Below are 27,174 nucleotides of genomic sequence, written 5' to 3' on the forward strand. Positions count from 1 at the left end.
AATTAATTTATTATGCGCCGTTAGTCTGATCAGACGTCGCATGAACGTAAGTGTACTTCAGTGTTCTCTAATCATGTATCAGGATGATTTGAAGGTTCCTAGCAATTCGGCAGACCTATAAGCCGATGCAAATCCTTCGTATAACTGCGAGACTATGATGAGGGACTATGATGAGAGACCATTTCCTCGGGAGCAAATCAGAGAATTCTGAATAAATGTTACGTAAGGCTTAAAAAATGCGACCAGGATATACTTCAGACTGATTGGCTATAGGGTGCCACGACCTACGATAAGTTTCTTCTCCGAGACGGTGAAAAATATCCAAGGTTATAAAACGCTGTTTTGTCTCTGAGGACAGTCAGGTGGTAGTCTTTATCCACACTCACTCTATCACTGTAATCTCCCAAGAATTACCTCAGCCTCTGGAGAGGGGGACCTCTTATTTAATAAAGTGACCAACTTGCGCAGTATACTGTCATCATGGAGGAGAGCTGAACGTTCGGTAAAGAATGGGCCTACTAACCATAAAACCTTTATGTGTGTCTAAGCCCTGTGAATATATAGGAATGAGTTTTGCCACTTACTGGTTAGTGTACAAGCTTTTAGCTGCGGAAGCCGGGATTATTTTCTCTAAGCTATTTTCAAATCTTCTTTCAGGGATCTTGAAACGGAACTAATTTATACGACTTATTGTGTGGACAATCTGATTTTCTTCTAGCTGGAACCAAGATACATAATGGAGCCGCTGTGTTGCCAACTAAATCGCATTTACATCTGATTACGTCTCCAAAAACACATTCTGTTGGCATATGTTCCACCAAGAGGGTTCTGCCTGATAAATGCTGCGTTTATAGCCCAAACGCTGAATAAAAGTGGTTGTCGTTCTGCTGCTCCCTGATATGTTCACGAAATGAGAACTTGCTGTAGTTTTTATTACTGTTGAATTTCACTTAATGTCCAGCAGATTGATAACCTCTTGATGTGATGAGATAAGATGCGTGATTGCGAGTAGCAGCTGCGAAAAGAGACATTTTTAAGGCAGTCTGTGTGAGATCACTTATGGAGGCAGTTAATTTAAATTTGAAGTATGGAGCATAGGTGGAAGGAGGAAGGATACATAATAAACCAACCACCAGAGCTTGCTTTAATATGACGGCACGTGCGCAGCAGTTCTATTTAAAAAAAAAAAAAAAATTAGATATGATGTTTTCTTGTAAACAACATGACGCTTACACTCAGGGTCACGGTTGCAAGTATGCATGAGAGATTTATTTTTCAGAGTTAATGTTTAAATGAATGCTTGATGCATTTCAAATGGCAGGTTACTAGGAATGTCATTTCACATTAGCCAGCAAATAATGTTTGGCAGAGTTAAAGAGAGAAACGGTTACACAGATGGAGAATGCAGCGTCTAAAAGTGTGGCAAAGAAAGGGAGTTATGAATGTAACCACGGTTCTATGAAATCACTTTAATATAAACAAGAAAGGAAAAAATATATCTGCATTCAAAGGATGGAAGAAGAAATTGATCTGAAGATGAACATTCCTGGTTGGTTTATGAGCCAGCAATGACTATTTTACAGAGTTAAAGACGGATGCCACCCCAATGATAATCTGATTTTCGTCACTTCCCTTTTTCATAGAACCTAGGTTACTTTTGTAACTTCAGCTTCTCTGCTACACTTTTGGTTGTTGCTGTTTCATGCTGGAGAGTACTAGGTTTTAGTCATATGTCATGCATGTGTCAACAGTGTTTTTGTAGTTACTCTCACCAACAGAAGTAGGAAGTTCTACATTATAGCTTTAAAGTAATCCGCTAGCTTTCCATTACAGATTTTCGCGAAATAAAAGCAATATTTCAATGCAGTTGTGCTTTGTACTCGTTTACATTGAAATGTGTTACTGAGCTGTAACTCTGGTAAAGTCTTGTCTCACAATATACATTTAAATACTACGTAAAACAATATCACAAACCTGATGAAAGTACACCGTGACACATCAGTTAGAAATTTGGGAGAGAGTGACCAATACGATTTTGAGAAGATAAATACTTGATCTATCAAAACTAAACCACTCTGTTAGAATCATTTCATGAGAAGGGCTAAAAATATTTGATTCCAACTTTTATGGGTGACAGTGTATATGGTATGTAGGTCACAAAAACATGAGAGAAGGTACTTTCCACACTTGATTTGATTTCCACAGAGATGAAAGCTTTCATATCACATTTTCCCTTATCACAACTTCGCCTCAGTATACCCCTCTGTGAAATTGCTGTTTTATGTCTGATGACTTCTGCATCTCCATAAGATGACATGCTCCCGCTATTGTGAACTGTCGGAGGCACTTTGGAGAAACCTCATCGAAAACGCAAGTAATAAAATACGCCTTCCAGTGTTTCCATTTTTAAATACTCCAAAGGGATCGTCCATAATGCAGTTTCCTAGTAGTTGGTGTCTCTTGACTGCAAGTGCTGAAGCCCTGCTTTAAGTGTGGGCTGTTGCTTTACTGCAACATCAGCTATAGAGGAGGGAGGAATAGCTCCTCAAAGTCTGGACCTGGTCATAGATCTCAGTGGACATCTCCACTGGATCTTCATTATCCACTCTCAGCAAAGGTCTCAATACTGGGACATGTGTCTGAATAATAATAAAAAAATCTTGATTATGTAACTGTCTGATAGGCTGTCTGTCAGCCCACTTACAAGCCAATGCATCAACCCTCTAGTGTTCCTGCATCTCGGACTCACAGTATGCTGCCAACATACATGATGGATCTATAGGCGTCTTCCGCTGCTAAATGTTGTCCTCTGATTGATCAGGGAATCAAAATAACGCAGACAACTGCAAGCATTTATCAAATCTGTATCTTGACCAATATAGACATCCTTTTTTCTTTTTTTTTCCTGCCCAGTGGGCGGATGTTTTTACACCTGCATGTGAAGCCAAACGTTTTCTCCTGAGAGACAGCAGAGCAGTGGCGGCACATGTGACGGCCATGGATGTGGGCGCTGCCCGGATGTGCAAGAACCCAAACCAAACAAAGATGGAGAGATTAGCATGTCTGTTTACCCTCAGGCCAGGGGGATTCAGTGTTAGACCACTGAGTTTGCTTCGTTATTTGCACTCGCAAGCCTGCCTTCTTCTCATCTCCCTCTGCAGCATGTCCCAGCATAGTGGCACTCGGAGCAAACGGCGCTAATTAGGGAAACCACTGAAGGATTTTTTTTTGGCAGCGAGTAAACAATGTTATTCTGATTAGTTGCACGAGGGGCTTTGCCATCACAATGTCTGTCTTGATTCAATGACGAGTCATCTGCGCCAATCACCCCATTAAATATGTAATCTGTGGTGCATTTATTAAAGTACTCCAACTAGGAACTAAAGTACCTCTAAGCTTTTTTTTTTTTTTTTTATAACTTCTCAGACAAAGAATTCAGCAGCACACATTTTCTCTGGGTAGCATAAGCGAGTTTAAAATAAAGCACCATTGGTGCAAGAAATGAGGCAGATCTTTATTAGGATGGAAGAGGAACATAAATTAGAGGTACTGTAAAACAGTACCTGGCCTTGATGCCAAGTTAGTCTAATGTAATCCTTGGAAATGAACTGTAGTTTCACCCCAGGGCCAAAACAGTCAAACAGAAGCTAAGAAATGCAAAACCCCGATCAAACAAAGCCATCTGCCTTAGATATACTGTACTATGACCTGGAAGGATGGTGCTCATATAATGGAGAGTAAACTGGTGCATGGTGCAATAGAGTAGACAGGTCCTCAAGGCAAGACTCTGCCTGCATCTAAAGGAAAAAAAGGCCCTCTTTTGAAGATGGCAACGTAATCATTCCAGACAGAGAGGACAGATGGTTTCATAGAGGACTGAATGAAGCCATCTGTGTTAAACTGGAACAGCCATCTCAAAACAGAAGGGAAGGCTTACAGGTATGGCGCCACCAATCAGTCGCACACAACGCCGTCCTGACGTCCCTCCTCAGGGCGGTTTCACCACCCTTCGAACCTTGATTCATGTGAGCGACGGGTCATTAACGGGCCTTTGTTCATGTGAGTAACCACCGATGGGGAGACCCTAAATAAAACCTGGAACAACCCTGCCAGTATTGGCTAGAACCAAGGAAGCCTCTTGGACGAAAAAGAAGAAGAACTGGGGATCAAAACACTGCAATTAGTGGAGAACGCAACCAGCTGTTTTATATCGAATAAAAACTAAAGTATAAGATAATAAAGAAAACAGCACAACATGCCAGAGAAAACTGCTCAGTAAAAAAATGCATTTATTTTGTTGTTTTTTTTTTTTATGCACCCATTGAGCTAAGCCCTTAAGAGCTGAGTGCAGATGGGAGCTTTGTAATGCTTCTGGACTCTTTAGAGTGTGGAAAGTTTCTACAGTGTTTTATTTCCACAAAGATAGAAAATTACTCCTATGGCAAATCTGGAACCTCTTAAGACCAAGGAAAATCTATGAGCTTAGCGTGGGAAGCCAATATTTGTTGGGGGCTGTCTTTCAGAAAGAAGTATGAGGAAATGTTCAAAATCTCTTTCTGAACAAAGATTAGGTCTTCAGTTATATTTCATTTTTTTTCTCTGGGGCTTTTACTCCAGAGCCTGACTCATAAATTGCTTAGGAACTAGGTGGGTAATGAGATACTCGTTGCCTTTCCACCACGAGGACCAAGATCTAAATTAAGTTCCGGAGAAATGATTTTCCCAGTCAAAATGTCCCTGCTCGGTGGATAGTACTTTTATAAAATATATGAACTTGCGAGGTGAGGTTTGCTGCACTGAGCAAGTACCAAAGAAACTCCTATTACGTAGTTAAGCTCACAGATGTTTAAAACTTTTTTTTTAAATTAGTGTAACAATTTGTATGTTTTCAGTCTACTATTACTACTACTACTACTCACGCATTTGCAAAGATCACAATGAATTGCAGTGGCTTGAATGTACTATACACTGATCTGGCATAACATTAAGACCCCTGACAGGGGAAGTACATGACAAAGTTTTTCTGGGAAACCTTTAGATGTGGCATTCATGTGGATGTTACCTTGACATCCACACCCCACCCCATAGCAATGACACTCCTTGGTAGCAGCAGCCATCCCCAGCAGGATGCAGCCCGACACAAACATGGTTTAGGAACAACTTAAAAAAAAACATGAAAAACAGCAGAAGGCCTCCACACAGGGGATGCGGCATTAGGAAGGTGGTCATAGATACAGATTAATCTTTCTGACCGTTGTGGGTCTATGGTGAACAGACCATTCCTAGGATTTAAAGTTCTAGGTATCTTCGGTGGAAATGCAGCTGTAGCTTATTTATAGCCTTCCCTCCTTTACCCATACTTCCTTATTCTTTTGAACATTATGAGGGCAGCAGATTCTTTGAGCGAGCAGCCAACTCTCTCATTATTCTGTAGTACCACGGTAACTTTCGGACCATCCTGCCAGCTCATTGTTATCTAACATCTAAAAATTCAGACCCTCTATTTCTGCAACTGTGCATCACTGATCTTCATCCTGGATCCTGCATGCACTGGTGTTCAAAAGGCTAAACTGGTACCTTCACATTGTGAGCCATTGAGACAGTGGATGGGACGTCCTCACAGATGTCATGGTGTTTACAATCAAGATAAACCCTCTCACTGTTTGCATAACGGCATTTGAGCGCCACTGAAATTTTATTTAGGTTTAATCTCAAACAACTAGTAATCACATGTCCTCACGCATTCTCATGACTTATGGAACAGTGCTATTTATCCTCACCATGTTTATTAATTCCTTTGAATTACCCAGCGTGATCTCTGTGCAGACGGTATCGGAGCATAACAACGTTGTGTTAATGGGTTCGAGGCTTCGCCGCACTCAGGGCAGCTCGGCACTTTTCACCAGGCTGCAACCAGACATTCACCCCAACAGGAGTATCACCGAACATCAGCGCAATAAGAGGCTGCATTTTTCTATTTTTTGCCCGAGTTGTTGTGTCGCCTTTTTTAAATCAAACGAAAGCGTGCTCACAGGCTGTCTGAAAGTGAAAATGGAGAATAAGTACAGCAAATAACATGAATTTGTTTGTTATACCTCTCTGGCTTTCAAAGCAAAAGGGTACAATTTGATCAGAATCTGCAGATGGAAAGACTGAGATGTTTTTTTTTTTTTTGTATGTGTGCACTCCAATAAATAAGCTTGAAAACTATTATTGTACAAAGCCAGAGATTTTCAAATGAAATGGAAAAATCCAATTTCTTTAACTGTTCACAACGCATAAATTTAGTCTTTGCCCCCTTCGATAAAACCACCACCTGGACATAGATCTGTGTTTTTATATGGTTCACTCACCCCGTTGAGTGAAAATCATTTTCTTGGCCAAGACTTAACAGAAGGATGAAACGGATGTAGGCTAAAAGTTTGAAGAGAACCCACGAAGAGGGTTCAGACGGGTTATCCAACAACATGCTGCACTTCTCTAAACACAAGACACTGATAGCATCAGCTTTGCATGTCACACCCAATCAGACACTCCATAAGGATCCCTTACAAGGAGATTAGCTTGAATACCGTCGCGCTTTGATCGAGCATTAATCTTGAAGGTAAGTGACTGGACTTTTTTGTGCAGTGCTGCTACTTTTTTTTTTTTTTTTTTTTTTTTTAATCATCCATTTTCTGGGATTGCATTTGACAAATCCAGTCACGGGATGGAACCTAGACAATTGCACGGCAGCTCCGTGAGAGTCTTATGGCATTTCTTTTCACTGCACTGTGGGAAAAATAGCAGCAATAATAGAGCGTGTGATTAAATTCACAATAGACGCATTTTGGGGAAGAGTTATTTCTTAATCATACATTTCTTTTGCAAAACGTCAAACAGCAGGGAATAGCTGCAGCATTTTTGCCGGGTTAAGTAGACGTTACAAGGGGATGCTAGTGGCTTATGTGCGGATGCAAGGATGGAATCTGTCATTTCTTTTGTGCGTTTGACATTCCATTTGGTTTGAGACACGGATTTATACTACTGTTGATCACCGTGGCGGATAAACCCAACGTGATTTCGGCTGCTTCTCAAACTGAGCTTTTAAATTAGATGCGTTATCAGGTGTTGCAGATAATTTACTCGTCTTGTCAAAATGCATACGATAGAAATTGTAAGATATGACCTGAGAGGTGTGGTTTTCGCTCTTCTTTTCTACAATTCGCTGCTTCTTCTGATGTTACAAAATCAAGGCTGCAGTGGAATTTAAATTAATGTAAATGTTATTGACCTGTTTCGCACTGAGATACTGTCTGTGAAGTAGATACCTGTCCTTTCTCAGTTTCTTCTTTACATAGTTTTCTACACGTTGCCTCCTCAGTATTGTATCCCAGACCTATTATGCTCCCTTTGTACAGAGGCTGTGAGGCCAGAGCAGAATATCAAGAGAAACATCTATAGGACAAAGTGTAACATGAGGAAATTCGCAGGACGTTGTTGTGGAAACTTCAGCCTTCAGTAAATTTCCATTACAACATCTTGAGCTCACGTTATACTTTCAACATCTGCACTCACTGCATGAGGGTCCATTAAGGCCCAAGTGATGGAAATGTTATTATCAAATGTCCAGACGTCTGTGCACCATCTAATTTGTTGTGACAGCTCGGAGTGCGCTACATCGGCACCAGCTGATGGGTCCTCAGGCACATTAGAAAGTGGTGTAACACAAATAAGTAGGTGTCTGTCTTGTCTACTGCTGTTTGCAAAGGAGTCTAATTTAAGCAAAAATAATTTTCTTGTCCAATGACAAGAGGCCTTTATGTCACTATTTTTAGATAATGCAATTCCTTATTGTTGCTTTTTAGTTTCTAACAGTTTGTAAGCTTCACTTCCAGAAGAAATGAGGTCATATGATTTTAACAGAAAGTTGGAGAAAACATGTTTGGGGTGGATGACGGGCACACAAAGCACATGACCTCAAATAAGTTGTCTTTGACATGAGGCCATTTGGATTTGTATCGAATTATCATATTTTTTAAGTAACTGCATTTTCTGTACCAGTACCACTCTTCTCCACATGGAGTCAAAAATGATTTGAAGCATTTTCTATGGAACTTCAAAGGTCAACCCTAGGGACCTTTAATTTTTATCTACACATCTAACGCCAGCAGTCTCACCACCCTGAAGGTTAGTTTTACACAGCAGCCGTACCTCATAATATATCTGCTGTCATAAAATATGAACTTATTTTCCATATCCATGAATAATAGGAACTGATTATAATAAAGCAAAGACTGAGTGAATCTGAAACCATTTGGGTGGTCATGCTGTCAGACTACAGAGGTTTTTCTTCATTTCCAAAAACCATTTTAAAAAAGGGAACTGGACGTTTTGAGAAGACGCTTCGCCTCTCATCCGAGTAGCTTTTTCAGTTCTGAGACACTGGTGGGAAGCTTAGGTTTAAATAGCAACATGTGTGGGTGCAGCACATCAGGAACTTGCTTGACTTGTTTCCAGAAAAGAAACGGGACTAGTGTCCATTAAGGGGCTAGATACTTACCTGTCATTATTAGCGTATTAATGTAAATATTCTTCTCTTTTGATCTGCTGCCAAATGCAAAAGCGGGTTCACTGAGGGGGGGAGAATCTCTCTTTGCAGAGAATTTTACTTTATAATCATGAACAAAGCCTCAAGGCTGTGCATAGTCACTGAGCAAATTTAACAATGAATAAAAGCATGATAAAATATTAGTGTTTTTGAAAATGTAGGTTTATAGTTTTTTTTTTTTAAATTTTTATATGTTTTCACGGGCTGCAAATTATGTCCTAAATTCTCAGAGCAAATCGTTTTGCAATCCTCCTGGGAGATTCCATTCTGCAGCCCGCTCTAGATTAATACCCGGGCATTTCGTTTGGAATTGATTATTTAACTTTTATTTTTTAAGTGTTATGTTTTATCTCAGCCGGGCAGAATGGCTCGGTGCTGTCATAGAGGGGCTTTGCCGCTGAAATCCGTCTGTGCAGGTGCGGAGAGTGGGGCTGTGAACGGGCTACTTCACTTCTGCACTCGGCTGATAACTTTAACATTTGACCACGTATTGTGCTTCGGCGGCTGGTTTGCGTGAAAGCACGCGGCGATGCTTTCCTCCAAAGAGATTTTTGTTCTCGCACGACTTTGCTCTCCTTTAAAAAAAAAAAAAAAAGAAAAAAAAAGAAAGTCAAACTCCTTTAAAGGAAAACGGATGGCGCGCAGCTCCACTTGCTGCGCAGGCCTGATTAATGAGCGTTCCTTATCAGCGATCTGCTTATTTCTTTGCTAACTTGGTCGACGCTTCAGACAAATTGAACCGCTCCTGCTAAATGGGTGCTGAAGTGGGAATACATTTTTTGCATTTACCTCCACTGTGGGCAAATTTGAAATGATTTTTTTTTCAGACAGTCAGCATTTTTCCATTTCTTGGATTCGGGTTGTAACAGCGTAGAGTTCTGGCACTCAAATGGCTTTATAATGAATTAGTCAAGCTTGGAAATGAAAACTTCACTGTCAGCTGGATGACAGTCCGACCTGTTTGCGCCGCCGCTACAAGTAGAAGTGCTTGCACGCTGATTCCGATACTAGGTTACTGGTCACTCCTCCCTATTCTTGCTCTCTCTTTCTTTCTATTTCTTTTTCGTTTTCTGTCATGTTAATTAAGTGCTTCCACATTTCAGATTTCCTTCATACCCCTACCTTGCTCTTGCTCTGACACACAGACTGTATATAAATATGGACAACGCATCCCCACTTCCTCCCATTGGCCAAACTGAGGCAAAGTAACCCAAGAGTGGAGTCACACGAGTCATCAACTTTTACAGTTCAAACTTCTTTTTTATGTTTATTAACTTTTCTGGTTTAATATTACTGGCAAATTCTATCAATAGTAACTAGATATAGCTTTGCTAATTAGCAAGTACTCGATTGAGGACATTGGGACTTCATAATTTGCAAGTCTGTTCTTGTACAGCAATGTTCAGACATGAAAATTAACATATTTTGTTACATATTGGTAACTTTATTCTAATATTGAATGAAATAATTCCCGTGTCCACGCATGAGGACATTTTTTTTTACCCGAAAACTACTTCCTGTTTAAAGATGATGCTTAGTTTTATAGCTCTTAGGTCCTACTAATCCCAAATAAAGGCAAATGGAGAAGTTAAAAATGCATAGCAAACTAAAGCTCAGGTCTGAGGAGGTTCATTTTCATCATCATTACATCACTCTGCCCCACTGGACCACTTTATCGAGCAGTTGCCATGGCAACTGGTTGTCGTCAGTCATTATGTCACATCCTGTTTCTATGGCGTCAAATAACTCAAATGAAACTCATCCAAAGAACTGACGATGCATCAACATTACATTATTTACCTAAATTGACAAACCATCCTTTAGTGTTTTAGTTTACCACGAGTCCCACCCACTAACACGAAGGAGGTGGAGCTTATATTACAGCCAGTCAGCAGGGGGAGCTCTGCTTGCTTTGGCTTCACTTCTGAGGAGCAGTTCCATCATCCATCTTTATACAGTCTGTGCTTTGAATGGTTACATTCACAATCAATGGACCATTTCCATGCGACCAAAAAGCTCTTCCAGCCCCTCCCCCACCACCAGTCCCTGTTTTCACACTGCATTTTTTTTTCCAGAGCGATTTCAGGGGATAATAGCACTCACAAATCATCTGCTGGGCAGTGAAGCTTGTGAAATTGATGTGCCTTCATTTCAAAACAATGGAGGTTCCTTATGAGGGGCCTCATGATGTTATAACTTTAGTAGCTGACAGGCCGGGCAGGTGTAGTTTGGCTCGAGGAATGGGCACAAGGCCAGTGAAAAGCAAGTCGGGACGGCTTAATCAATCAGCCCGGGAGACGTGCTCAGTCACACTCTCCGAACTGACAGCTTTCACCTGGGAAAAAAAAAAAAAAAACAACAAAAAACACAGCCACTCTCATCTCCATCTGTTTCTGTGTGCCGTGTCCAATCCAGGAAAACAGATCAACAACAAGAGCCAGAGAGGAAAGACAGAAGTTGCCTGCAAAACCCAGGACTTGGATTAAATATATTAACGCAGTTTTACTTTTACAGCCCTGCATAATAGAGTATTACACCAGTGAGAGTTGGTTGGGGTTTGCCTGAGAGATAAATTGAGTAATAAATTATTCATGTGGGCGAGTGGAAGACCACTATAAATCTCAGGAGTTTTTGAACAGTAAATGAGTGGGTTGGGCATCAGTGGTGCTGCCATCCTGATCCGAACACATATATTAAATTAAAATGAATTAACCGTGTAATTTTTATTTTATTTATTTTTTTTCTATCACGGAGGGAAATCAACATTATCCATAAGACAGACCGCCTTTTAATTAATTCCTCCCTTGCATTCGTTGACATTTCTCACAGAGGGTGCAAGGGTTGAGTACACCAACTGTACGAAAAGATTAAAAAGCAAGTTACATACTAAAAGAGAATTATGGATGACTGAGGAGCGTGGCTTAATTGGAAATTGATTGACTTGGCTGCGTTACACCTGGTCTCATAACGTTTCCCTCACGCGCGGGGAGTTTGATGCATTTTTCAGGAAGCGGTTCCGCGGCAGCAGAGCCCTCTCTCGCGCTCACGTCCCTCCGTGGAGAAAATTGCGCGAATGAAGCCATGTTGCCCGAGCAGATCCAAGCCGTTACATCAAAGAGACAGTGTGGGGGGATGATCTTTGCATGACGGATGCAGCTTTTCCTAGCTGTGGGTGCCTGCCCGGTGAAATGAGCGGCACAGCATATATGGGTTCTGTTGCAACCACAAAAAAAAAACGACAACAACAACAAAGAAAAACAAAAAAAACAGTAGTTTCAAGGGGCGAAGCAAAATCAGTTCCTTCTTTTTCCAAGATAGATCTCGCGTGTCTTTTCGCAGCACTGGTTACGTTTGCAGAATTCTGCTGGGGAAAGAGTCGCCATAATTGAAACATTTTTCACATTTTACTCTTGAGTGTTTTTCAACCTACGTACGCAATACATTCAGCCAAATGACCTGTATGGCTCCGCTGTCACGAACCGCTTTTTCATTCTACAAGCAGAGGGGAGCGTGAAACTACGCCCATAACCATTTATCAATGACTGGGCAACGGGTTGAAAGTGGCAAAAACGGAAAGGAGGAAGTTCTTTTAATTCCTGCCTTCAAAATATGCCAACGCTAATTGAAACGGTACATGTGGTTCCCCGGTAATGTGGAAAGAATTTCACCTTTGCCCATAGCTAAGACAGTTTTTCTGAGTAAAAGTTTGCTGGCACTCCTCATATTGCAGTTTCACCTACTCCTTAGGTTATGTTTAAATGGCAAGAGTAGGAAGTAGATCAGTCCCATTGTTACATCCTTAAATATCTTTTTTTTAAAAACACCTCCTGCATTGGGGGGAAAAAAATCAAAAAAACTAGCTAATATGTGGCTCATAGTTCACCTTCTTACTACACAGTAAGAATTAATAACTCTCCAACCCTCAGGAACTACAGACTAATACCAGGACTTGTTGCAAGTCATAATGTTGTGGCTGATGTGGCTGCGTATTTTGGCATTAAAACCCAAGTACCGGATGATTTAATTGGCTATTTACGGGGTAAATTTAGCTGCTAATTAACATTTTCCCAGCATCAAACCTGTGGCACAGACTCAATTTTGTGACAACCAGAAAATGAGCAATGGCATTTATAGATTGCGTTCCTTAATCAGTGGATCTCTGCCGAGCAAGGTTTGTTTTTTACATATAAACTTTAAGGTGATGCTTAACATGAGACTTCGCCTTTGGAGAGGTTTGAAGGACTTTAAGTGCACTTGAAGCTACAGCAACATGAGGGGGCACAGCAGACCGAGATGGTCTTTGTGATGGGCCACGCATGGCTGCTCCAGACAGACGGAGGCTGACGGGAGAAACGTGGGACCGGCAGACATAGGAAACTCCTGTCCTCTGCCTATGTACGTCAGCCCGGGTTACAGGCACTCCAGTCCTGGGATGTAAATGCATCTAAGCTTTGCGACGGCAGACGGACAGACGCGCACACCTCTCTGCGAACAGAGCACATCTCTGCCTGTCAGACCGGACCGAAGAGGTCGGGGGAGGTCAGAGTTGCTGAGCAGGAGCAGTCAGACAGATTGTCAATGTTGCTGACAACCAGACGGATGAGCCAATACTTCAGGGAGCCACATTTCTACTTTTCTGTTTCTTAAGACACCGTTCAACTGCACTTGGACATGCTCCAAAATGCTTACACTGGTTCATTTACACACTCCTCCATTCCTCTTATACTCATAATCTGTCTGGCTCCCACTCCTTGCAGCTTGGATCTACAGTATATGCACTGTTTAGTGGGGCTTGGTTGGCTCAATCATTTGTCACTGCTGTGAGTCTCAGGGAACAGAATCTGATCCCAGAGTCGACGTTAACATGGCTTTTCTAGGGCAGCAGCTTCATTATGAGCCCAGGCCACGGTGAACCAGACCATTACTGCTCTGGATTTAGACCAAGCACGGAGAGCAGACGGGGAGACAAAGATGAGAGGCTATAGGATAAGGGGGACGATGGTGAGGGATGCGGGAGTGTGAATGAAGGATGCTAAGCATGGGGACAGAAGGAGAAAAGAAGTGGCTAAATAAATCAGCTGCCAACGGATAATTGGACGCGCTGCACTTATTGCGGTACCATGAAAAGTGACACTATGATTTGCAATTAACTCCAAGAGGAGGAATGGGGATTTGGTTCCCTTTGGATTAATTCCAGCTTTGTGATATCTGACAAGATGGTCGCCATAATGAATGTGCTAGGCTGCAGGAATCATTATCATCCCTTAACTTGTATGATGGGGCCTCATCTGTAGGGAGTTAATTCCCCAAACTGAGGAGCGGAAAACATTTAAAAGTAGACCTGGATACCAAATGACACAAAGCAATTAACATGCATGACCACAACAGGGCTGTATTCAGATTGTCTGGTGTGCAATTTTCGTGCTTTCTCACCTCCTTGTCATGTAATACGGTATAAAGTTAAATGACCTCAAGGACGGGAAGAGTCGGTCAACATTAACGGCCACTTCTGCACAGAAGTCATCCGACAAGGGGCGTAATTACCCCCAAACACGCACTCACTCTCTCAGAGAAGTATAATTTAAAGATAGGATCGCACCGATACAAGGTTTGTAATTGCTAATCTCCAAAAAAAGTAAATGTACTTCTGTGAAGATACAAACTTTATTGTTTCACTCAGCGGAGATAAGGAAAAAGTCATTATTGGTGTTTAAGTACATTTAAGTACACGACTGAGACAGAATAGAAAGAAAGGCAAGGTGACATTACTTATCTTTAAAGGTATTATGTAGATAACAATAGTAGTAGTGGTATATAGTTCTTTTTTTCTTTGCCTTTCAAGTATAAACTTAACCAAAATCCAAGGGGAAAAATGGTTGGGAACCACTGTTCCAAGGGACTGACAAGGTACGATATCACGGGGTATAAGATAGATTGCAACAAGTTTAAATCCAGTGATCCAAACTCCTTTCCAGCAGGGGGCGGTGACAAACAATCACACCAAAAGTGGCAGAACTGTGCAACACTTTGGTGGGAGTCTGAATAGGTGAGGGTGAAAAAATGCCAACAAGTGGCGGATAATTCTCAAAGAGAACCAGAGGTGAGATTTTTACTGTCATTGTTTGAATGTGTCGACAGTAGCGTTAGTAGCTAATGTTAGCCTAGAGAGTGGGATTGCTGCTCTATGTCCTTCTGTCTCAGTGGTTAATGTTGAAGTACTGACCCTAACGGTCCAGATTTTTAATCCTAAATACTAAAAAAAGAAAAAAGTTTGATATTAATTAGGGCAGCACAGATGAGCCTGTGAGCGGTTTGGGAGGTTTGAGAACAGATCCTCACATTACCAGATAATCTTTCAAACTCTGGCACCAAGTAAGGTCGGCACCGGCTTCTCTGCCAACTGTCTGTTTTTGTCTTCTTGATAACAGATTACAGTTAATATATCTGGCCTTTTAAGGGTACGTTTTCCCGTTCCCTCAGTCGACCTTTTTATTCACATCTTATTGGATATTGCCTGGATCTAACTGAAAACTTAATAACCCTGATTAGGCAGCTGCAGAAGAATACTGTCTTAAAATTAATGTTTTTGCTGTCTGTGCTTTTAGCAAACTGGCCGACCTTTCCAGTGCACCTGCCTCTAATAAAGCACTAATTATATTATGAGTCTAATTAGGATCCGAGGACCAGGCAACGAATAGGGCTTTAAATACTAAATCAGAGTTTCGGCGCCCATCACTGCAGGCAGCTCCCGACATAAAAGTTCTGATTACTTTGAGGAGTAAAAGACAGAAATTACAAAAACTAAGTTAGAACATATTTGATTAAATAAGGTCTGACAAGACTGATGAAAAGTCAAATAAAAGACAATCTGCAAAAGGTACGTAGCTAAATGAAGAGACCCTAGCCATTTCTAATGGGGTCTTTTGTTATTTTAAATTAAATTAAATCCCGTGTATTGATCAGCTAACTTAAATGAATCACGTTTTACCAAGTGTTCTTGGCATAGCTGGCTGGTAAATTCTGTTTTCTATGATGGTCTAAGACAAAGAATAGTACATTGTACACCAATCAATGGGCCCAATTTTAGGCGAACAGAGTGGATGCAAGTCATATGTCTACTCAAGAGTTATGGATTTTAAAATGAAAGTACTGTAGTGAGCATACAACGATCAGGCATAACATTATGACCACCTTTCTAGCATTGTGCAGGTCTCCCTTGGGCCTCCAAAACACTTGAGATTGCATTTTGCATTTTGAGGAAGTAGCTTAGCAACTCAGAAACGAAAGCCTCCAGTTCTCGCAGCTTTGGTAAATGTACGCTATGTTTTCTGGCAAGTTCTAATAAAAAGTCAAGGGTATTCAAATATGTGACAAACTGAAGTAGAAAATGAGAAAGTGCCATTTTCACTCACAACATCCAACACTTAGCTTCAGCTTTCAGCACAAAAGCAGCGCAGCTTCAATTTCATCCCAGAGAAGGCAAGAAGCTAAGCAAATTGATACTCCCGCCCCGTCCACCATCCTAACAGCTTCCAATTATGAGACGACTGGGGAACGAGACCTCTCTGATTTAGTCGTGTTGCACGGTATTGATTAGGGAGGAAAACTGTGTAAAATTGGAGAAAAGTGGGATGACCTTGTCTCTTGCACTGCTCTCCTGATTGACAAATAAAGTAGGGACAGCTGTGGAGATGTACTTGCATAGAAATGACCCCCTGAGCACGGAGTCTATGGGGAATTACAATAACTGTAGGTAGTAAGCAACATTGTAGAGAAGCAGGACACTGGTTCTAGGACTAAATTTAGAGGTAGGTGGTTCTTCGTCAAGATTACGCAACAACAATAGGGTTTTTAGGATGTTTACTGGCAGCCTGTTGAGAAACAAGTCCTAAGTATTTCTCAAATAACTACTAATTACCCAAAAGCTAACAATTGTTGCCACACTCAACCCTTATCAGAGTCTGGTAACAGGTTGTTTGGATTTCACTGTGGAGTGTGTTTCAATTGGTACTGAGAAAGATTATCTGTGCACAGAATGGGATAGTCATAGAACCAATCAGGGTTTGAAACAAATTCAAATCAATGGTGCCCAGATCATGCATGTATGACTATATCACTGCTCAGACCATCACCACCTAAAACCCGCCCAAACCATTTGACTCGCCCAGCAGATCTTAGATGGAGCATGATCAGTGCTTAACTGCAGACCAACTTCCCGTCGCAAATATTTTGTGGGAAGTCCACAGATTTTCCAAGAACAGTAGCCAAATACGCCTCATGTAACCACCTCAGCCAGAATAGACAGAATCTGAGGTAATTTTCCATCGGTTTGAGAGAAGTAGGAACTGGAAAAAAAATGGTTGTAAATCCATTCTTTTTTCTGCACGTGTTTGCCCCATGTGGGTTAACATTTATGGAAGAACAAAAACCTGGAGGTGTTGAAGAAGCAGTTACCTATACTGATTCAGACGTTCCTCTTTTCAGTGGCTTTGTTAGCATGGCTCTATCTTAGCATATTCCATTTAATGATTTCAGTGCTGTCAACAACAAGCCGGGGAATCTTCTTCTGTTGTGTTTTAGCCAGATTTGATGCCCCAAAAATACAATTTGATCAAGGTTTTTGAATATGCGCCGAGTGATCTCAGTCGGGTTGAAGAAACATTATCCCTGTAAACATAGCTCGAGTTTTCTTTTATCAGTCAATCGGACTGATAAAAGGACAAGCCAGACCAGAGTGAGTCAAATAGTCACATTTATGCTGAAATCCAGTGGCTTAACTTCACTTTAAACACTTTAAAGTTCGCTTGTGCATCACTGCAGCCAGATGAGAAGCTGAAATTATTACTAAAAATCAATCAAACATATGTCATAGCAGAAGAATTGATGCTGAAACAAAGGGGCCTAGAAATTGTTGCTGTTTTTTTTTTTTTTAAGTTGTTTTGTATGATCAGACATGTCTTTTCTCTGCACTGGCTGCTTTGTTTGTGAGAGGACTGTCAAAAAGGGCCATCAGAGAGTGTGAGCATAAGGCCGGGCGGGTGCCTCATACGGCGAATCTATCGCGCAGTCTGTTTGTGTTCCACTGACACGGAGTAGTCTCTGGACTCTGTCAGCAGCCCCTGTTCCTGTCAAATCAAATAACAGCATTTTCTGATGGGTCCTCTCACTCTGACACGCCGGGATGGTGGAACAGATGAGCCAGAGAGGTTCAAGAGAGTGTTTGGGAAGCGCACCCAAGTTGAGCATATGTCCACTGTAGAATGCAAACAAGAGGCCCTACAAGGTCCGCAACACACACACACACAAACTCAGACGACCTAAGAAGTGTCCACTTTCCTTCTCGCTGGCATTTCTTTCCAAATGTCAAATCATTCACCTGGAACGCGTTACACAGACCTTCAGGGATCGTCTTTGAGAATGTCAAGCTAAACCCTGAATCTGTACAAAGCTTTGGATAAAGTGCAGCGTCCACTGACTTCTTACAGTGATGCCTGAGGCGAAGTGAGACATCCAGGTCTCGGATGACTCTGTCACGCTGCACTTATCAAGTGTACATGTAATCTCAGGCCATGTTTTGTCTCAAATAACCCAGTCATGTTTATCCTGTGGAAGTGTCTCATGACCCTATTTCCTGTGCAACTTGGAATAACACAGCGTGTCTGCATACTCCAGTGATTTACTCTGCTGTCCCTCAAGGCACCTCAAAAACAGGACAGGGCGTCTTGTCCCAGGGAAACAAGGCAGACATCCACCAAATGCCATCAAACGCGACAGCGGTATTTACTACCATTATCTGGCCTTTGTCTCACGTTTACTTTTAAAAAGACGGCGCTGACAGGGTCGATAAATTGAACCGGCGAACCACATAAAAGGAAACTACATTTTACAATGCCTTGGGGCATTAAAAGAAACACAGGATGGAACCAGGTTATACCTTGTGGCAATAAAAAGGTCTTCACTTGCAAAAGCGCAGGAATAAAACAGGACCTGACACAGAATGCTATAACAATAACAGGCAATGATTGTCACTAGACTTAATGGTATTGACCCAGGAACCGAGGCAAAGCAGCCACTACTCTTCTGCCACCTCCACCTCCGTGTCGGCTGGTGTCTCTCTTGGAGTGTTTACCTTTTGACTTGATCCACAATATCCAGGGTTGGGACCCGTCTTTATCTGTTGAGTGTGTACACAGGGCTGAGCCTGAGCCTCGCGTCAAGTCGTCCATCTCGACTCAAGAGGCATTGGAATCAGGGGCCCCTATAATTCAGCTTTCATTTCACACTTTTCTCACCGAGTGTAATTTGTTTCATCCCGTTTCCAACCATTTATAAAATGCTTGCACGTTTCTTTGTCATTATATATATATTTTTTATTTTTCTTAGCATCCCTAAAGCTATTTGGATAAAATTAGTGATTATCAGAATAGAGCAAATAATAGAGTAGATAATAGAGTAAACAAATTTAGCTTTAATAAGAACGGAGAGGAACTGAATATCCTGCTGATGGAGAGATGTTTTCCATTATGAAATAAACTGAGGGTGAATCTGACCTTGCTTTCTTACCGGGGGTTTCGAGTTAATGGACTTGTGTTGGTTACGGGTGATCAAGCTATTCGGATTTTTAGGAAAAGCCCGGGCACACATTTTACTAATGATTAAGACTGTGGGTACAGAATGCAAAAAAGAAAAACGATCCCTGCTCATATACTTAAAAAGAAAACATCGCTTGCTGCTTTCTGCAGCCTTGTTGATTAATGTGACCCAAAGTACACAAATTTGAGCGTTTTAGGTTAATTTGCATTGATGATAATCGAGCGCCGCTGAATGTGTTCAACATTCAGTGTCGAGTTCCATCCAGACTGGGGCAGTTTCTCATACTTTGTGTCAGCACTTACCAGTTTGGTGAGACTTATGAGTGATACCAGAGGTTCTGCTGCTAACCCTAACCCTAACCCTGTAGCTTGGACCAGTCAAAGCAGATGTCTCCCCTGGTTAAACAACAGCTCTATTGATTTGACTTGTTGGCTCTTTGATGCACAGTCTCTGAATTCAGTCTCTGAATACGTGCCAAATAGTTTTTAAGTGTAGCCATCGGTCTGGAGGGATGTAAGAGGTTGCATCTTTAAATCGACACTCTGTTTTGGATGAAATTTTAGCTTTTTCCAAAAACATTTAAGAAAAGCAGCTGGACTTGTAGAGTTTCTTGATGACGCGTCATCAATTCTAAGGGACTGGTGGGGAGGTATGACGTCTTTGTTTAGCATGGAATAATAATAAGCAAATGAGAGGATTAATCTGTGAATACCAAAATCATTACTGGTGGGAACTGAATGTCTGCAAGTCTTCCAATAGTCATCGAGCACTCTCAACCTGGACCAAAATGGTGGACCGACTGACTGTCAAACTATCCAGGCAGAACAAGAGAATGCCAGTGACAGGAGGGCAGTGATTCATTACCGATGTCGGGCATGTGCCACCTCCATTTGGCCATCGTCCTGGTTTATCCGCTGTAGGCGAGACTGTAATTAGAACAGCAATGTGTCCAGGAATACAGTTGGAATTTTATCTCCAATTCAAATAGGAATCCGCCACCAGCTGCTCATTGACTTGCACTTAAAAGGGGATGGATTAATACTCAGCTATTTCCAATGCGTCAGTGCATCATACTGAGGTTGCAAAACTCTCAATGAGATACTGAATGTTCGGTGCACAAGTGTCCTTTCAAAAACTGTTCCAATGTTCCTCTCCACCCAGCTTGCTGATGATTTCAAGCTGCTTTTGTTATCGACAACAACTTTTGCTTCCCAGGACGACCACTCCCTCCTTGTAAAAAACTAAAACAAAGATTTGCCTTATACTTTGTAAGCTTGGCTTTTGTCCCCTGAAATACCGAGTGCTCTTGCTGTTGGCTAATTGCTTGTTAGTGCTCCTGGCCAACAAGAAGGAATAAGTCACACAGGGCTACTTCAAAAAAAAAAAAAAAAAACCCACACAGGCAGCAACTGCAGCAGCACAGGGAGATATTAAGGCACCCTGTCAAGCTGGCGGCATTTACAAGAACTTGTGACACCAGCCGGAGCTGTTCTCCCTGCTGGAAAAGTTGGGGCTGAAAATTTATGGACTTTTTTTGTCTACATCTTACCAACTACATATGAACGCGTATTCAACCTATCCTCACTGAAGAATTACAATAACCCCTCCCCATCCAAGGTTAGATGAGGGCAGACAGCCCCGCAGAATCAGAATGTTTTATGGAGAAAATGATATCGGTAGAGCCAGAGACTGAAGTGGCTGACTGGAATTATCTGGTACTGAGGCTTTGAGTAATTAAGAGCAGGGAACGGCTGCCCGACATTATTGCTGGATGAGCGGCAAGACGAAGGAACACCTGAGGCTTTTGGAAGCCCAGCACATTCAAAGGGCTCTCTGGAGATTTTTCGGGTGCCGCTGCAACTGCTGTTCAGATTTGGAAAATGTATGACTCTGTCTGTTAACGCTGGAATGCAATGGTGACAAAGCAGGCTGGGAGATTTTAATTTTGCAAAGTTGCACTGCCAAGGTTAATTTGGATCCGGTTTGATTAAAGATAAGACTGCGAGCGCAATAAAAACTCCTTCCCTCATGTATTATTCATTTTGCAGTACAGACAGTCTGTCAGTGTTTTTTTTTTTCTGATTAAAATTAATCATTATCACCATGGTGACCTGTTTTGGTTAAAAGCAAGTTCATTTCAGCTACATGAACGTTGCTGTGAGCACTTGCCAGGTGTACAGTAGGCTGTTTACACACAAATTCACCTCATTCCATCATAAAATTAATTATGGAGCTGAAAATGAACTGTAGTAACAAACCAAATTCAATTAGTTGCAACCAAAAGATGTGTTATTTTGCCTTGACAATTTCATGAAAAATTTTAATCCTCGTAATGGTATCACTGTAATATTTGAAGCTTTTGGTCTTAAGACTTTCATCAGAGCATTTTCTGTTTACTTTTCTAGCACCTTAGCAAAGACTTGGCCAAGTTGAGCAGTAGGCCTTTTACAGATACAAGCTTATAATCCTTAATAGAAATTGTATAAACACACAAAGTTTGTGCGGAGATGCCTAGTTTAAAGGAGCCATGTTCCAGTTTAAAGGACTAGTGTGTGGAGTTTAGTGACCCCTACCAGCGAGGTGGAGGATTGCAACCAGCTGAATGCCCCTACCTGGGCCGTCTCTTTCCGAGCATGAACTATAATTGTTGAAACCTCAATGTAAGATATGCAACAGGCCCTCTCAAGAGCCACTGTTTAAGCGTGTTTGTGAAGACAAAAGATAAAAGAACTGGCCAAATTAAAATATGTGTAGTCATCACCCATGGGCTCGAAAATCAGCACAAATGAATGTGAATGTTGCTGCACGTGTGATGGGTTTAGAGCAACTTAGAGTACTAAAAGGATGTCAGCGTTATGTAAACACACATATTTTGCTGCCCCCTAGTGGCCGAATAACCTTGAATGAAACCAACATATGCTCTCCTCACTCTGTATTTCTTTGGTTTTGAGCCACAGACTGGTGGTAAATCATATCCCTGTTGTAACGTCTGCAAACAGTGGAATCTCTCCCATCTCTTTGAAATTCTTTAAATACGCACCGTGTAAATCAGGCTTCCGGTATCTCCCTCTGAATCGCATGGAATGCCACACGACGCAAACTGCATACTTCAGGGAGCTGCTGAATGGATTTAATAGAATAGATTTTATGAGCAATTACAGTGTCACCGAATCCATTTGTATGCTGATGAAATATGCTGACCAAATGCTTGTAAGTAGCGCTCATTCCGTCGAGTCCGAGTCTTTTGTTACAAATGCAATTACACCAGTTTGTTTCGTCTAACTCTCTCTGTCTGCTAGATAATGACCTTAAGGAGGAATCTCCATTCTCCCATCCTTTCCAATCAATGCCACTTCGTGCTGTGGTTTAGTGGCACTTCATATTGTAAAGCCCCGCAATCACTCAGCATCTGATAAGGAGCGCCGCTAAAGGGTACACTGTCCATTTGAACGTGGATAGATATTTATGAACATTGAGGCTTATGAAACTGTACGTATGAGTCAAAGACAGCCCCCATCCTGTCAGCCTTTCGTTTTTCTTTTCTTTTCTTTTTTTTTGTAACTGGCCCCATCTCCATCCAGACATATACTTGTACAAGACATGCTCACTGTTACGTAAAAACCAATTCACAGAATCTCTTTTCATCTCTCTCCACAAAATTTCCACACATTGACTGGGCCCATTCTTATGCTCTGGCTCAATTAGACCTCCCTTCAGCACCCTTGCCACTGCAGCCCGGACTTCCCGAGCCCACATCCACGCGGAGCAAAAATAACATTTTAATTGAGTGAAAAATAAAAATAAATAAGTGTGTAATGACGGAAAAAGAAAGCGATTAGAGCAGGAGCTCAGTGCAAATAGAGGAGCCTGGTGCGGCTGAAAGCGTGATAATTAGACATTCCTTTCTGTGTGTGCCAGATACACAGATTCACTAATGTGCACTGTGCAGCCTCTTCTCAACCGAGGAGCTTACATCCATGGAATGAGGCACCCCACTGGCTAAATTTAACTTTTTACAAAGCAACCACATCTCTAACAATTTTTTTCCATCGCTGCCAAAAACATAGCATTAGCTGTATGAGCATCCACCGGAGGTAGAAACATTGGAACGAGACTTCATGTTTGTGTGGCTAAATAAGATTAATTCATTCTCTTTTGTGTGTTTGCATTGGAATTATAAAGGAGAATGTTGGTCTGTATGATTTCAACAAGCAAAAATCATACCTGCCAGTGTCTTGTTTTGTCCACAAGGGGCAAAGAATCTATGACTGATTCTTGAACGACAGCAAAACTCCACCCTATCATTAATCGGTGATAGATATGCTCTGCGCACTTCTCCCTGTACTCTCATTTGCATTAACCAACATGCCAATAAGCAATTTTCGTGCATAATTGCTGGCCCAGCACGGTGTATAAATCAATGCACGTCATCCTTTGCCATCGTGGTCAAGCGCACCGACACCAGATCACACGCACTCCATCATCTCTGCACCTCTAATGCGATATCAATGGAGTTGGAGAAAGATGTTGGGAAGAAAGGGGGGGCAAGCCACACATCTGACCTTGGTAAACCTTGGCGGGATGGCAGAAATTGAAAAAGCCCCATCAAATAACGCCTCAGTCATGGTGCACGCAAACCTCATCCATCAACATCAGGATGTCAGACGGGATGATAAGCGAAAATGAATGGCAACAAGTCCGGGAAACTTTTTCCAACTTGCACGAGGCGGGGAATGAGGTGATGCAACACATTTGCAAGATGCAAGAACACCAGATAATGATTTTTTTTGTTTTGTTTTTTAATCTTGTGAAGTCCGCAGCATTATTTAAAATCTTAATATTTCTACAGATGTTAATGAAGATTGGGGATAAAGAAATAGTCAAAGTGCACTCAGATGTGTGAGTGTTACACAAAGAATGGGGAAATTAAAAACTCTCTAAAGACGTGGCTGTTGGTGCAAAACTGACAGGATTCTGGATTTAATAAAAGGTTGTTGTTTGGTTCTTGGTCATTTTAAGCATTTAAATAAATGTTCTTTGTCTCTTGGTGTAAGAGTGATTTGTGAGACCTAAAAGTTAAGTGCCCGCCACAAATGGAAGAAGAGGTGAATCTGGAAAAAAAAAAATGTCCTTGTTTTCTTTTAAACCTTGGATCGGGTTCTTTTCCGGATGGATGAACACTATTCTTCACATAGAAACTTGGACCTGCGCTCACTTGTTCCCCTGCAGTGTTATTTCACAGAAACATTGGGTTCAAAATGGATTCCAGACAGAAGCGACAACTGTTGTAAATCCGCTTTTCTTTCTGGCGAGGCACCAAATCAGAGTCATAATGAATGTGCAAGAACAAAAGGAGCATGGCCTGCAAATGCAAACATAGGAACAGTTGGTGGCAGTAAGAGACACCAAAGCGTTATTAGTCCATTTTTTTTTATTTTTTTTTTTTCATTGTTTACCTGCCACTTCACTTCCTCAAACAAAACCAATTACTGCTGGAGACATAATCAAGGTCAGGCTACAGCACTCATTTATACGCAGTGCAAATAAATCTCTCTGCACAGATGTTGGTGCTACAGGTGAGCCAATCAGACAGAATTAGCAGCTTGTGATGAAATATGGAAATAGGCAGGTAATGCTAACAAGCGAATAGTCCAATAGTCTGATTTTCTCTCCATGTGCTACAACAAGCAAACAAACACTTTTCATCCCGCTCTAGAAACTCTTGCACTGACTTCTTTCTATTTTATTCGTGTAAAAAGCGATGGTCCAAACCTAAAACCTACCTCCATTCATTAAGTAAACCTCGTCCGACGTCCCACAGCACTGATTCATCCAGCCAAATAACAGAGGGAGAAGACATCTGCGTTTTTTGGCTCCGCTTTTCAGTCACACGGAGGCAAACAGCTGTAACTGTCCTCGTTATAAAACAAACAAAAAAGGCTACAAAGCCAGCCTAAAATGTTGCAATATACACATGCACCTCTGAATATCAAGTACTAAGTCCGCTTGGTTTATTGGCCACATGGTTGATGTACGTCACTCAAAGCGTTATTTCACAGCTCCACTCTGTGCGTAAAAGCATCTCGGCTGTAAGAGCTGCAGTCATAAAATCCTGTCGCCTCCGTTCTGTTGCGTTGCGCTTTTACGCACGCCTGGTGTGGCTGCGACGCGAAATCAACCTTGATCTCTGTCTTAAAGACGAATATATAAAGCCCTTAATCTGTGTCGTGTCGGCTGAGGAAAAAAATAAATAAATAAATCACACGAGTGCGCATACTTTTGCTTCCTACAGTGAGGAGCGAGCACACTGGAATCAAGAACGGCTGATCGAATTGATGAGACGGGAGGGAAAAACCGCCTCAGGGCAAATGTCTCACGCACAACGATGCGCATCTGTGCCACCAGATTCACGACTATACACCGGAGTTACGGCACAGGTGAAATGTGAAATGAGAAAAAAAAAGACTCTGAATCGAGAGAGAATACATTAAACCAGCTGTTTCATGAAAGCAAGAATGAAGCAATGTGCGGGGTGTGTGCCCAAAGCGCATTAGGGCACGATGGTGTGTTTCTGTTCAACATTTATTTTGGAAAAAAAGAACCAAAGCATAGTTTGTGAAAAGCGCGTAAATGGAAACGGATTGAGAATGTGCAGCGAATGGATGGAATGGATTGAAATGCTTATTTCATCTGACATCTGATGAGAAATCCTACAGTGTAAGCACGGAGAGGTTGTATTTGGTCTTGCTAAAAACGTTACATCAAAATATACATGACAATGAGACCGTTTCAGCTCTCGTGGTTCGCAAACACACACACACACACACACACATACACACACACACACACACACACACATACATACATACATACTAGAACCACAAAGTTCTTCCCTCATTGGCGCCGCTGTGTGCGCCATTTGGCACAAACAGCTGTGGACCAAGCGTGAAATATTTTGTTGTCTTCGTGTTCCACCGCGCAAAGCTGCCTCAGTCTTGTTTTACATTCGTTTTTTTTTTCTTCCTGGGATTAAGCGGAATCAGATCTTGTAAAATTAGCCATTCACGATTTTTCTGTTTTCCATCTCGAGTTAAAACAAATACAAGTACTTTTTTGTCAACCTGGCTCAGCGAAACAACTTTCAAATGTGTGATACGTTAAAGAAAACACTCTCGGAACAACAGTGTGGTGACCGAGTTTCGATGTTTTTTGCTTTTTACGCGCTGGAGGATCGTGATTACAGGTGTCGATGTGGTTGGACAGACCTGGACAGACAGTCCCGCATCTGAAAAGTCCGAGATTCAGTCCCAGGAGCCACAACTAGTTCCTCATATCGGAGCGTCCTTGAGCAAGACGGCTTAACAAACCGTCTTCAGGTCAAGAAGACGCGCTCAATCTCTAGGTCTGAAAGCTTTACACAAACCTGCTCCAGAAACATCGACTCCTGTGTCTTGTCACATGGAACATAAAGGGGGGAGAAAATGAAATAGGTATCCCCTCACCTGCTTTCACGGTGTCATGCTGGTGGCGTCTTTTGGTCCGCTTCATCGCACCGTGGCTGCATGTCTGAGGACATGCTTCTGGAGACAGGCTTTGGAGACGAGGAGCGCCTCAGCTGCACAGGAGAAAGTGGGGAGGGGGTCGGGGGCGCGTGAGAAAGGGAGGAAGAGAGAGCGAGAGGAAGGGAGAGGGAGCTATAAGAAGGAGGCTGGCGTTTCTTTGACGATAATGACAGTCGTTATTTGCCTTTTTAGATTCCGGGAAACCAGAATTTAGTACAGGTGAAGAAACCCGTGGTTTATTCGTCGACACGCCAGCAGAACCAGGCATAAGCCAGTTTGTAAAATCAATTTTATCGACAGGCAGCGCGATTAATTGCCTTGCACTTGTTAAAAGAAGATGAGGTTTTAGTAATTTGCGTAATTTTTCAGTTTTTATTCTGAATGATTGCGATCGCTGAGTCTTTGCGCACACTTTCAGCACCGAGGAGA

General features: G+C 41.8%; 1 protein-coding gene across 2 annotated transcripts in view; it reads right to left on the bottom strand.

The window, feature by feature from the left end:
• The window catches only part of chrm2a (cholinergic receptor, muscarinic 2a), a 68,319-nt gene extending 41,496 nt beyond the window's left edge, over positions 1-26,823 (bottom strand). Inside the window, exon 1 of one of the 2 annotated variants that reach the window (XM_047575897.1) lies at positions 26,686-26,823. The gene's annotated coding sequence lies outside the window, so the exon portion shown is untranslated. Of the gene's footprint in view, positions 1-24,966; positions 25,390-26,685 lie in introns of those variants that run through there. The other variant, XM_047575898.1, reaches the window with a different exon arrangement.
• Between the last annotated feature and the right edge of the window lie 351 nt (positions 26,824-27,174).

This window comes from Mugil cephalus, chromosome 22, assembly GCF_022458985.1.
Source record: "Mugil cephalus isolate CIBA_MC_2020 chromosome 22, CIBA_Mcephalus_1.1, whole genome shotgun sequence".
Lineage (NCBI taxonomy): Eukaryota > Metazoa > Chordata > Actinopteri > Mugiliformes > Mugilidae > Mugil > Mugil cephalus.